Source organism: Sinohyriopsis cumingii, unplaced genomic scaffold (assembly GCF_028554795.1).
Source record: "Sinohyriopsis cumingii isolate HCF-2022 unplaced genomic scaffold, ASM2855479v2 utg001554l, whole genome shotgun sequence".
NCBI classification, from domain to species: domain Eukaryota; kingdom Metazoa; phylum Mollusca; class Bivalvia; order Unionida; family Unionidae; genus Sinohyriopsis; species Sinohyriopsis cumingii.
In genome coordinates this window covers 727,022-741,957 of record NW_028316017.1, presented here as the reverse complement: position 1 = coordinate 741,957, position 14,936 = coordinate 727,022, and the positions used below count along the sequence as shown (strand labels likewise).

Below are 14,936 nucleotides of genomic sequence, written 5' to 3'. Positions count from 1 at the left end.
GCGGCAACGAAAACAACCTTCTCCATCGCAGGAGTCTTCATATCAGCTTCCTCCACCCTTGGAACAAGCAGAAAGACAACAAAAAACTCGTAAAATAATTTCTGCGCCGGTGATGACATTTACACCGGTAGATTCACCACGTGGATTTCAAAGTGATTCATCTGGCACACCCCAGGTCATCACTGAATCATTTATTCCGGTAATGCAACCACCAGTATTTAAAACATCTCAAGATGGACCTAAAACAGGATCTGGTTTATGTCCTGATAATATCTTCAATGATGTGTCACGGTTAGAAGTTCTCATAGGGGGAAAACGTGCCGGAAATAACTCAACAGAAATTGTTAATGAAATATCTGATATTATTCGAAGATTATTTCAAGGTGGTATTATGGATCGCAGCATTTATCGTTTCCTTATTGATGAAATTGCTGATGATTATCACAGCCACTAAATAATTAATTAAACAGTATTTAAAAATGATTATGCATACTGCTCAACGTGGACCGATCATGGTCAGGGTAGTAAACTCATGACTGCCAAATTACAAAGTAATTTACGGAGATGGACTTGGTGATGTTGTTCAGGGTTTATTTAGAAGGATGGCTCCAAAAGCAATACCGATTGCAAAACAATTAGGGATGAAGGCTATTAAGGCTGTTCGTGATAAAATTCCTGGCGCTATTGGTAATCTTGCCAGTAAAGCGTTCTCGACAGTCAAAGGCGGACTAGCTCGATTAGTACGAAGAAAACAACAACCACCAGTGAAACTGGCAAGTACTGAGGTTATGCCAGCAAATGTCAGTAAAATAATAAATCAGGCTGCAAATCAAAAACTAGCGGAATTATCTGAAGAAGCAGAAAGAAATATAACAGCAAATTTAATAGCAGGAAGCGGTCTTCGTCGACGATGATAATTTTAGATCACCATTTGGAAAAATGATAATTACAATAAAATGTTTAAACGTATATCCGACCCAGCATTTGACATGGATACACCGGTCCTCAAAGATGAATCAGTACGTGATTATCAATTTTATTCCTATGACGCAAGACAACCAAATCAGCGGGGGAGAATCGAATTACAAGTTCATGATACAAGTAGATATTTTTTACCCGCTGAGGCGTTTATTGAAGTAGAAGGTAGACTTGTAACGAATGTTGTAGTTAATACGCCATATGGTGCCAATTTGCGTGTTGGTTTTGTCAACAACGGGATTATGGCACTGTTTGATAGCGCCACATACATGATTGATGGAAAAAATATTGAATCAATTCAGAAGGATGTCGATGTTGCTACAACAATAATTGGTCTAGCGAGATATTCTGATGATTACACAAGATCAGCCGGTCCAACAATGATGTTTGCTAAGGATATTACTAACAACGCTGATCATGTCAGGTATGCTAAAATACGAATAACACGAAATACTGCAGTTGATCCACAACCAGTTGCTGATGGTCCTGAATACGCAACCAGACCAATTGCTGATTTTGATATTGTACGAGGTGATAGCGCGACTTACAACCCAGGATTTGCAACACGACAAGCAGCGTTGTCAGGAGATAATAGAAATTTCTCATGTGCGATTCCATTGTCTCACATCTTTGGATTTTGCAGAAATGTTAGAAAGGTCATCTTTAGAGCTAAACATACAGTTGTGCTCGTAAGAAAAGGTGATGATAATGATGCAATCTGGCGAGGTGCTGGTGTTGCTGATGGTAAAGTAAATATATCAAAACTTTCATTGTGGATGCCAGTAATGATTCCATCTATTGTTGAAGAACAAAAATTACTTTCTTTTATGGATCAAGGCGGTAAATCATTGCTATCATGGTTAACAGTAACCACAGATGCTGTTCAAGTAATGTTAATGGTTTATTCACATGGAATATAGCATCACAGCAAGGTGTTTCTGCGCCGCGACATATTTTTATTGCGCTGCAAAATAATGCTCGGAATAATAGTCAGGAACATTCACATATGATATTTGATAACCTTGAAGTTAATGAAGTTTCCCTGCGGATAAATGGACATCAAGAACCAGCTGAGGATATATTGTTAAATTTTGATCAAAATCACGTAGCGCGTGCAAAGCATCGTTTGATGTCATTTAATGGGACGTGATCAAAACGTGGATACTGGGCTGCAAATATCACAGTTAGATTTTACAAAATTGTATCAGATTTATTACTTTTCGTTGGAACATCTTGATTTATCCAAACAATCTGTTGTTGATATACACTTTCGAGCTCGTGTTAATACCCTGCCAGAAATCGGGGCTGGTCCACCAGTTGTCTATGGTCCATACAGAGCAATCGCTGTTATACTCAGTGACAAAGCGATGTTACTTGAAGGTGGTAGTGGTCGAATGAGGGTCGTTGATGCACCAGTGGAAAATCTTTAATCATGTTATTTAAAAACACGAGTATAATCATAAAATGCCATATCATCACGTTAGTGTCAGTCTGACTCCTGGTCAGATTAAAAACCTTCAATCAAATTCAGCAAAAAACTGCGGAATGAAAATATCACTAAAGCGAGATCAGATCACGGGTGGTCAAAATAAACTATCATTATCAGAACGCCAGCTTAAACATTTCAACGACGCTAAACAATCAAAAACAGGCGTCAAACTCAATCTCTCTGCGGGTGCGGTTAAAGACTCAATTAAAACAGGCGGTATTTTTTCACTTCTCGCGGCTATTCCAGCGTTAACAGCTGCTGCCGCTCCAGCCGTAGCAAAAGCAGCCCCATTAAGTGATATTTTTGGAATAGCTCCTGGAATGGCTCTAAAGAAAGCAACAGGAAAGCGGCTTAAGATTGCCAGGATCTCGTTGGGGGAGAGGTCTAAGGCTTCCACGTTAGGTGCTCCAGCATCAAATTTTGATTTACTTGATGCTGCTAAACGATTAAAAATAAAAAAATTCAGAGGTGTTTTTATGCGAGATCAATTACCAAAACAACCAAACAAACTCGAAACAGGTATTATTAATCTCGACTCGAATTCAGGACCTGGTACTCATTGTGTATCATCCGCGGTTGATCCACGTGGAATCGTTTATTTTGATTCATACGGGTTAGCTCCACCTGTTGAATTTATCAAGTATGTTGCACCACTTCACGCAAGAACCTCTGGTTCCAGAATTTGGTATTCAACGCTACCCACACAAACAATGACAGATCCGCCAATATGCGGCCGTGAAGTAATTAATGTACTTGACGCTATATCAAAATCATCCAAACCGCCACATAAAGTCGTGCATGATTATACAAGCAACCGCTTCGTTACGCGTAAAGCGTTTTAAACAGATCTTTACATCTTTAGATCTTATATAATTGTTGATATTTATGGAAGATCTTCTTCACGCGTTAAGAAAAAGTCCGATGACGTTGATCTGTCGACGTACGCGACTAAGGATGACCTCGCTGATATTATGAACCTGGCTGGAGTTGACCCAGATGAGGTTGTTATTTTTCAGGATCGGCATGGTAAACTAAAAACGAGCAATATCAAATGGAATGATATAGTTCGACGAGTACTCGGTGCAGTTACGGATAATATACCCGTCTTTACTGACAGCGGCAAAATCAGGGATTCAAGAATATCGTTTAAAACCATCAGAAATCAAATTACGGCAAGTGTTGCTAATCGCGTGAAAAATACCGGTGACACAATGACAGGTGAACTCAGCATGAACGGAAATAAGATAGTAGGTTTAAGAGATCCAACATCCGACGAAGACGCAGCAACAAAAAAATACGTTGACGTCAACTACAACACCGTAGATGGTAAATTATCTACGTTGCGGGCCGAGTATGAGGTTCACACAAACGCGTTTACAAATCTCCGTAGAAATTTTAGAAAAATTAATGAAACCGCAGAGGAATTCTTCGGCACTCCGTTGGTCGTTGACATAAAACTCGTTGATATCAAGACGAACATCGACACGATCAAACAAACACAGCAAGACATCGTAGCGGGAATTCCTGAGATCGTTAATAAAACCAGTCTGATTAAAATCCCAGCCGGAATAACTCCCGGGCATATTACCAGCATCGTATACACGGTATCATCGGGATTTGCAACATGGTCGCAGCAAAATAAGACCATTAGATATACCGCAACAGTCACTGGCGTGTACAGGCTGTCTCTGTTTAGTGCTGCAAAATTTGAAATATTTACAAAGTATCCATGGCGTCATTCAACTGATAAGTTTTCCGGGTTTGTATCTATTACATTAAATAACGGAAACGAGGAAATATTTATTCTGGAAGCAGCTGATAAGAAATTAACCGCAACATCTTTCTGGTGGTGTTTGGAATTTGTAGCTGAAACACCTCAATTGGTTACTGCATAAAATATAATGAGTACCTCAATCGATGTTCAAAAATTTAGGTACAATCAAGCGCGTGAATGGCAGACAGCGTTGAAAGATCGAGTTGAACAATATACAATACAAATAAAAAGTATCAACGACGATTAGTTATCATCGACGTTGTTGTTTATTCGGTATCCGCTGTTGTTACTGGAGCTGGAATAATATTATCCGCGGTAACAATGATGGCACCAGTAGCTGTGACTATTTGTATTTCAGCAGCAACAACGATTGCAGGTGTGCTTAATATCATTGCAAAAAAAATATGTACTTGCACGAATGAAAAATTATCCGATTACAAGATAAAATTACACATAGCAACTGTCGCATACACGATGGTCTCGCTAAGCTCGATTAATCCTGAATTTAATATCAATTTTCCAACTGCAATTCGCGCAAATGAAATTGCACTAGCGCAATTACGAGTATACCATAGTTGGCCAAATATCAGATCGAGATCATTTAATGGTACACCAACAAATAATTCGCTTGTATTTGCTAATAAGAATAAACCCGATGGAACACCTGACTGGGTTGTTGTTGGAATACCAACTGGCAGTTATGAGATCGAACAAATCAATGATGAATTTGCTCGTAGAATAAAATCAATAACAGGAAAAGAAGCAAAAATATCAATTAATGTTCATGAGCCGACGCTATCTTCTGCAATCGATAAGATCCGTACTAGGTTGGCCTGATGTTCCCCCAGCGCATGAAGGACCAACAGAACCAAGGTTAAATGAATTTCTCACTGACAATGCCAGGTTTATAACAACTCCAGAATACCGAAATTTGTATCCATGGACTGGTAGGGATACTCATATTATTCATCGTGATGGTAAAAGATATCCTATGGTACCGTTTTCTATCATTGATGTTGATGTAAAAACTTTAACTAATATTGTTTATGAAAGAGAACTTAGATCAAAGGCTAACGAAATTAAAACCGAATACACAACTACATTAACGACATTAGCATATTTATTTAAAAACTATATCCTGGAGTATCCCAATATCAATCGAAAACATCAGATCATTGCAACGATACAACATTTAAATCAAATTGTATTAGATCTTAAATATTTTAATCAGGCAATTATTGAAGTAATAAATGCTAATAATTATGCAGATACAGGAAAAAAGTATCAAACAAGCATACATTGATCATTATAAAATGACTGAAGCAGATTTATTAAATTTTACACTACCAGGATTTGAAACCAGCGAATTGATAAGATCACTCAACGATATTATCAACAAAAACTTTCCTGACATACTTGCCGAGTGGAGAAAAATAGCCCCACCAGCAACTGTTCTTAGATATAATAATAATCCACTCGGAGGCGGCAGACACGTATCTCCGGGAATCGTTAATATAACATCGACAATCGCAGTTAATCTAGTTTGTGACGTAATCGAGGGCAGTTATCAAATAGATCTTGGAAAATCAAATCAGGCTCAACAAGGATACATCCAATACAAGTTCCTCCTGGCGATTTGATCGTGCAAGTACCAACCAATCCTGTTTATCTACGCACACATAATCAGTATTTGTCATGAATAAATTTCAAACTCACAGACCACATAGGACGATTAATTGACCTGCGTGGGGAGGAATTGATTGTCAATCTACATGTAAAGTCTTAGATTTCTGATCTGATCATAGAAAGACTTTTATCATAATAATAGATCTTTGATCAGAAATATTTTATTTTATTTTATTTTATCAGAAAAATTTATTTTATCAGAAATATTTCAACATTTTTAGTCAAATTTATTATTTTTTCAGCTATTTTAGTCGATTTGTGAAGGAAAATCTGTCAAATTACAGTTTTTCATCAGGTCAAACCTTGAGCGGTTTTCTAATTGATTTATCGATAAATCGTTAAAATCCTCATTTTTTCGAAAATTACCAGAAAAATTAACAAAAATCGCATGAAAAATCTCATTTTTTGAGCTAATTTTACTGATTTTTAACGATTTATCGATAAATCAATTAGAGAACCGCTCCAAGTTTGACCTGACGAAAAACTGTAATTTGACAAATTTTCCTTGACAAATCGACTAAAAATGTTAAAATATTTTATTTTTTCTGAAAATTTGATCATTTTACATAGTTCTGAGTACCAAGTAGCCCATCAAAATTACGAAATTGATCATTTTACATAGTTCTGAATACCAACTAGCCCATCAAAATTACGAAATTGATCATTTTACATAGTTCTGAGTACCAACTAGCCCATCAAAATTACGAAATTGATTGGTTTGCATGATTCTGAGTACCAACTAGCCCATCAATTTCAGAATAAATAAAATATTTCAGAAAAAAATAAAATATTTCAGAATAAATATAATCTCAGAATAAATATAATCTCAGAGTAATATTTCTGATGAAAGATCTACACGTGGTCAGGCCAGTCATTTTCATTTTCACCAGAATTATTACTCGCTAACATAATTTTTCTTAATAGTCTTATGCGAGTACTAATTGTTTTCTTTTCCTCGTACTCGTGGGATAACAGCGATCTAATTTTTTCTACTGCGGCAGAGAGAGGAACGAATTCATTCACCTGATTATCTTCTACAGTTGCTAGCGACTGAAACATCGCCGCCTGAATCCGTTTCATGAACTTGTATTCAGATGATAGTGTGTGTATTCCTTGGTTTTTACGTTCTTGTAAAATTTCAAAATCAGAAACTATTTTTTCAGCATTTAGTTCATCGGATATATTAATTTCGTCTTTTTCCAATTTTTTAATAGCAACAATTACATCATTAATATTTTCGTATTTCATTATTTAGTATATATATATTTAAAATAAAAAAAAAATATTTCTCCTGTGAACATCTATTCGAGTCTTTTAGCAAGTTCAGAGAGGGGAAAGGACAGTACAACCCAAGAACTCGTAGCTTACCACCGCATTCTACCAAGTTCAACGGGCACACGAAATACTACCCTCTACGACAGCCCCTAACCCGTCAAACAACGGTCTAGAGGCCCAAAAGGGAGGACGGCACAAACATATATTATGAATGAATTCGAATGTTTTAGCAAGTTCAGTAAGTATGCAATGAATGAATTAAGGACGGCACAGACATATATTATGAATGAACGTATATTCGAGTCTTTTAGCAGGTTCATTAAGTATGAAATGAAATATATGTAATGAAATGAAATATATGTAATGTAATGTAATGAAATGAAATGAAATGAGATGAGATGAAATGAAACGAAATGAAATGATATGAGGCCATTTTCTACGCTCAACAGAACCACCCACCCCCAATAATCAGCCCATGGGTGATACAAAACATGTATCAACCACCGGTGATATGTGGTTTGGAGGGTTCTGTTGAGCGTAGGGGGGCTGGCGGCGCCCCAATCAAATTATAAAATTCGCTAATATGCGTAACCACCGACGGTTGTCAGTCATGGGATTCGATCCTGTGGCCTCGAGCATCACGGCCAGATGCATTACCAATTGAGCTATCGAATTCATCTGACCATATATGTTTCAAAGGTTATTATATAGCTACAGCATTTCGGAATAGATTGTAAATTTCTGTATTTCTGAATAGATTGTAAATTTCTGTATTTCTGAATAGATTGTAAATTTCTGCATTATAAACAGTGGTTATAAATAGATTGTAAAATTCTGCATTATAAACAGTGGTCATAAATAGATTGTAAATTTCTGTATTATAAACAGTGGTTATGTGAATACGTGTGCTTTAAAAACAGCGGTTTCTGCCAAGATCTTGTACTAACAATTACCACGGCACCAACACCTACAGATCGGTTTAAATACTTGTGCAATTCTGAACAGATTGTAAATATCTGCATTAAAAACAGCGTGTTGTGCCTTGATTTTCTCATAACAGGTTTAAAAATAACTCGTAATGAAAAATATGTTTATTTTTAGTTAGAAACCATAAGTATCTTTCTTTGGTATTAATTAACCAATTACGACCATAAAAATCGGAAATTTACGAAGAAAACTATATATTACAGAAGTAATCTCCCTTTCGCATAATTAAAAATTCAGTAGTATACGATTATACAATACTGGGTCCCCTCAAAAATTATATATAATTCGAGGTAATGATGATAGTTTATCTCATTAACAATATTGGAAGGTGATTTTCTGCTTATATTTTTTTCAGACAGTGGATTTGTATATATTTTCCGCGACAAAACGTACAGAAGGCCTGCAGATATCAAAGTATTTCGAAGCCGCGTTCATTTATTGAAATACAATTTCTTTACTGTTTCTGTATTTGTAGACTTTACTGGCCTCCTTACATTTGTTTCACATCTTCCAGTGTTACCATGTGTTAAGTTCTCGCTCTGTGTAACAGCTCGAAGATTGGATAAACTATTATTTTGAGGGTTTGCGTCAATGTGATCGATCACAAGACCGTCTTTGATCAATCCGTTGAAACACTCGAAAATAAATGTATGACAGCAATAATGTTTCTTCCCAGCAGTAAATATGAGATAACCATGATTATTAATACAACCAACTGGTTTTTTCAACCTGCAATTTCTGATCATGTCATCAATATTTGATTCGTAGTTTGTTATTGTAGGATGTGGGACAAATTCATTTTGCTCCATATATACAATAATATTATTTGTTTAAATCATAATTTGTTTGAAAACTTAGATAATCCTCCACGGATTTTATAGCGTTACTATTGACGTTATTTTTTTTGGTCATAATATCTTTTAAGCTCTCTGTATCGTTTACCATCACAACACGCACACAACTGTGTTTTTCCTCGCACTCCAGCACCACATCGCAGACATGGTATTGGTCCTAAGCTTCCACGGTTAACGCACTGCATGTGTTGTCCGCAGAATTCCTTTTTACAGGATTTATTACAACAAGTCAATGAACCTACCATGAGCCATTTGCATTGAGACATTGTATACATAATATTTTAATTTAAATATTTGTTTGAAATATAATATGAACGAATTCGATAGATTATCCCGAATAAAGCCCTTAAGCGGAGATAGATTTAATCTCGACAGAATATCTCCAAATCTACCGATGCAAGATCTAGTGGATCCGAAAAACAAGGGTTTGATTAATAAAATTCACGACGCCAAGAAAGAATTTCACACAGATGGTGCATCTCATGTCTGGTCAACGTTCAAGATTATACGCAACAAAAATATCATTAACGCTATGATGAACGACAAACGAGCAGCAATTATCATTAACTATCTTGATAATCGCAAATATCTTTTCAGAATAAAATTTGTCGTGTTGACAGAAACAGATGATTCGATTATCCCTGATAAATATGATCCTGTCCACGGTGATAAAAAAAAAAACTGTCATACTAAGTAAGGATTCCAAACCAGGTCTATTGACAGGTATTGACAAACCGTATTATGAACTAGCATATCCTGTGACAGCGGTTATTTATGGAATGTATGTGATAAATGAAAAACCCAGCGTTGATAAACTAGCGCCGATGAAATTTTCAAAAATAAATTGTGTGGCTGAACGAGTAACAGAACATTTTACCGTTTCGATTCGTGGAAACGGTCTAACGGATAAAAGACGTAAAATAATAAACACGTGGGGAGAAATGGTTAAAGATACCGGTGCGTCTATCAAAGATGTCGCTGAGTTAGGAAAAAAAAAAAAAATTTCCAATAACCGTAGCGACTATAACAGGAGAGATTTTGTATGAATCAAAATATAAATCAAAAGGAGCTTCGATCGAAATTATTGATCATAACGCACACGCATGGACTAACGCAGTAACAATATTTCCACGAGATCGAACTGTTAAATGTTATCCCGGAGACATGTTTGATTTTATTAACGAAATAAGTAAAAACGATCCTGTGTCAGTATGGTTATTTCAATCTTGCGTGGAAGAAAAAAATCAATTTGATCAGTTTGTGAGACCAAATGGAGTTATTTATCGAACAAATCTTCTTCACGAGAAAATGAGAAATCTTGCACTGCAATATACTGATGACACTGACGAATTATTGAGCAACTGTTTTACTGTTCCGTCAGTTGCGGCTCATTTTGCTACAAAGAAAAATTCGTGGAAACCAAATAGATTTGATTTTCTTGATGACATAGTATCCAGTTGTGTAGAATATGGACACGGCGGACTATGGAATACTAAATACAATCACAGAGATGTTATTTCAGTTGATGTGGTTGCATGTTATCCCGGAAGTTTTCTTGGATACGGAGATTGTTCTGTGTATTTTGAGCGATTCGGTCATCCGACGCACGAAATGACGCGAGTATCGATAAATGGACCATTACCGGATTTTGACCTAACTGGATTCGCTCGTATCGAGTCATTCGAAATGTCTAAAGGACTTCATCCAATTTGTTATGTTTGGTTTGGAAAACATTTTTCAGAAAAAATGTGGACACTAATAGTACTATTATGGTATATGTTTGATTGTGCGATATTAATATCGCTGACGATCAGCGAAGCAATTATATCATATCGAAAACAAACCGAGGTTTGGTTACCACATTCAGATGAAACCGATTCAAAGGATCTTGGTAGAAAAATAATTGGCAAGTTTACACAAGGAGGAGCATATGATCACAGACGACATTGTACAAGATTGATTATGGATGATGCTGAGTTAGATTTTATAATCGCTGATACAACGAACAAGAACACGTTTATAAGTCTAGAAACACTTTTCTTGTCAAATGGAAATAAATTAGATACAATTGTGAGCTACATGGACGGTGAGTCACCTCAGTATACTCATTTAAGATCATCGATGCTCGCGTATGTTTCAATAAATCTATTATCGATGATAAATAAGGTTTCTACACTCGCTGTCAGAGTTGCTACTGATTCGTTTTATATAAGTAAAAAACATTCAATACTGTTAGAAAGATTAAACATAGGCACTTATGCATCGTGGGGTTCGTGGAAAATAAAAAAGGAATATATGCTCGATTATTCCGAATCCGCTGATGTTGCGGTCAAAGATATTTACTGTAAAAAATATCAATCGTCGACAACTTCGTTGTTACCATCGGTATACGATCCAATAACTAGACACAAAACGGTTTATCTAAACGGACCTGGAAGTTCTGGTAAAACCACTCGAGCTATCGAACAATTTTAGAATTCAGATATGATTGTGCTAACACCTACACACAGACTCGCGCGAGAAATGAAACAACGAGGAGTACAATCATGTACTTATCACAGCTTTTTCCGACGGAAGGGTGATACATGGACATATTTAAGGATGGGCGAGAAATACATTCCAAGGATTATAATATGGGATGAAATATGCCCTGTACCGCTAGAAACACTAAAAACATTTCTTGATTGGTTATTAACAAGAAATACTGCCGTGATAATGTGCGGCGATCACGGTCAACCACCACCTGTAGCTGGACCATCTCCACATGGATGGCTGAAAAATTTTGTCGATTATTACGAAGAAGTATCTAATGATCATAGAGCACTTGATGCAGCGTTGAAGGAATTAAAAAAATTATTCAGACTACAACCGAATAAAATTCAGTGTGAAGTAATGCGCGAGATAATTTCAGAAACACCCATGAAAGACTTTCTGCGCGCGTGGAGACCAAACGATTTGATAGTTGCAAGTAGAAAGATAGTTCGTGATACACTTCAGCAGGAGTTGTTTCAGTTACAACGAGAAAAGTTTCCAACGTTGCCAGTTCCGTTATGTTATCGACCAGCAGATACGCGACGGCAAAATATTGACGTTGATATACCAGGACAAGGGAAACAGAATCTTGTGTTGAATGATATTATCACAGTTGATGTTGATGTTGTTGAAGATGCTCTATGTGCTGATAAATCCCCTTGGACGCTTGGATACGCAATAACACTTCATTCATCTCAGGGATTAACTATTACTGATACAGTTGTTTGGATCGTTGATGATCGTATCGAATGGTCGAACTTGGTTTATCTTGCAGTGTCTCGAGTTAGAAAAATATCTCAATTAAGACGAATCGTCATGGACTCTTCAGTGATTAGTGATGACCTCGATCGTCCAGGCCTTGACAAATGTCAAAGCGATATAATAAGAAAAAAATTATCTGGTTATAAACAGTATGACAAAAAAACAAACGCGATTTTGATCTTGATGTTGATTTTATTAATGCGCTGAAACAACAACAGAATAATCACTGTGCAAGTTGTAATTGTATAATGTTATGGCGGTATCTGAAAAATAATCCAAGACAATTTACCGTAGATAGAAAAAATAACAATCTTGGTCATACACGAGAAAATATCGTGTTGACCTGTCTTGAATGTAACCGCCGTCAGGGTGCCGGCACCAGTGCTATTTAAGTGATTTGGGTGGTAATTGTGTGTTATCGGGAATTATCTGTAATTGTTCACGTACAAATCCACGTTGAGGAGCAGTTGAATCCAGTCTGTAGATTGCGGGTCTACCTGAGGATCTTGTCACGGTGGATATCTTGTGCGTCGTAACACTCCAAATAGGATCAGTCGCTCTTTTTTTACTGCCTTCAAGTTCACCGGGCTCGTATAAATACCTGACAGTGATATTACCTAATAATGGTTGTGCTGAAAGATCACGTTGTTGTGTAGGTATGTGCGCGCTTGCAGTTGCATTAATAGGTGTCATGTTGGTCTATCGAGTAATCTCATTATTTAACGCTGCTATCACATTTGGTAATCTTGCCACCCATTCACGAGATCTTTTATCCTGAATCAGTTCCTTCGCGTATTGATATCCAAATAACCGCTCAGCGAGTGTTCGATTAAATCGTTCAACAATTGCCTGATCACGATGAATTGCAGTATGTCCTCGTCGTATTTTAGTATTATGTTGTTTCATTAACGATGATACTGGACCAAGAAATTCCTTGCCAGGATCAACCTGTAGCAGCTGTGGCCATCGTAGACCACCTCGTTGATAAATTCGTTTAAAAGCAGAAGCATCTTCAGCAGCTGTTTTAGTCGTTAAGGGTTCTGCATCTTTATATCTACTTGCAACATCAACAACAGTTAGCGCGTATTTGTATGTTTTTTTACGCACAGTATCATGTGGTAAAAACAGAATATCAGCTTGATGAACCTCATTAGGAACACTGACACTGTAATGTGCAAATCGAATTTGCTTAGGACGCGGTAGATAAATTTGCCATATTGCCTGTTTGGATAACCACGCTTTAGCAGTAGAATGTTTAACCGCTGCTGCATCAGCGAGTTTACTAATTGCTGCTTTACCCTTCCAGTATCCAATTGGTGAATAATAAATCGATTCCATATTATTAATTACCAGCCCCTAGTGCTAATTTACCTTTCATCGCGGATCTTACTAACCAATTAGCTAATTTTTCTTTGATATTTTTATTTTTTATAGCATTTAACGCATGAATTAATTTCACATCTGCAATATGCCTATGTTGTAGATCATTGCTTTTATATGCAACATCATGCTCATGACATGCTTTATCAATAGCGTTTATTGGTTCCTCGCCTGGCTTTGGTTGATCCTGATTATCAAGTCTAATATCAAGTCGAGTACCAGGACCGCAATAGTTATATCCTGGTAGGTGTTTTTCTCCTGGGTATTTAGCCCACGGAGTCCCGGGTAATTTTGTTAATTTTGCTGCAATATCACCTCCGCGTTGCTTTATTTTTAACGCTGAATTATCACCGGGAATAAATTTAAATTTTCTTGTACCACACCGCGCACACTTACCCGTAACCGCTGATCTGTTATTTTTTGTGGTAATAGTTGTTAGCGTATCCGTCGGGGTACGCATCCTGCACTTCACACAATATAAATCCATGGATATTTTATACAGCATGGATATAATTGATTTCTCAGCGACAAGAAAACGAGAACCTGTCAAGCACCATCCTGCGTTACAAATTCAATTAGAATGATAATAATAGGACCATCTGAAGTGGAAAGACACAGTTGTTACTCAATCTTATAATGAGATGGTTAAAGTGGGATAAATTGTATTTGGTAGCCCTGTCAGTTGATGATCAACGATGTTATAATGTGCTTAAGGATTTTAATGAAAACGCGGATAATGATGTTATCGAGTTTATAACCGATATTGATGAAGCACCATCAGTTGATTCCACAGACGGATTTATTAATAATTTAGTTGTATACGATGATGTGATGCTGGACAAACAATCAAATCCAGCTAGGATTTTTTTCTCGAGATAGACATAAAAACACCGATGTTATTTATGTTACTCAACGATACACACAAATACCAAAAGTGATCAGAGATAACTGTAATATTTTAGTTGTGTTTAATGGAGTTGATACACACACGTTGCGAAATATTCATCAAACCTGGTGCTGCGGCGACATGGATATAATTAAATTCAGAAATTTCTTTTCACGAGCGCAAACTACTCCGCACGGGTTTATAACAATAAATTTGCACGATCCTAGAACAAGATATCGTACTGGACTTGATAAAATATTTGGATAAATTAATAGCAGCAGAGGGGCGCATGACCTCAAGTTGGTTCATTTTTTTTTTTTTTTTTTTTTTGTA

The 14,936-nt window shown here is 36.6% G+C and overlaps 1 protein-coding gene across 1 annotated transcript in view; it reads right to left on the bottom strand.

Annotated features, from left to right (window-relative positions):
* LOC149771957 (mucin-like protein) overlaps positions 1 to 14,936 on the bottom strand; it is a 52,419-nt gene that overhangs the window by 1,127 nt on the left and 36,356 nt on the right. The gene's annotated exons all lie outside the window — the stretch shown is intronic.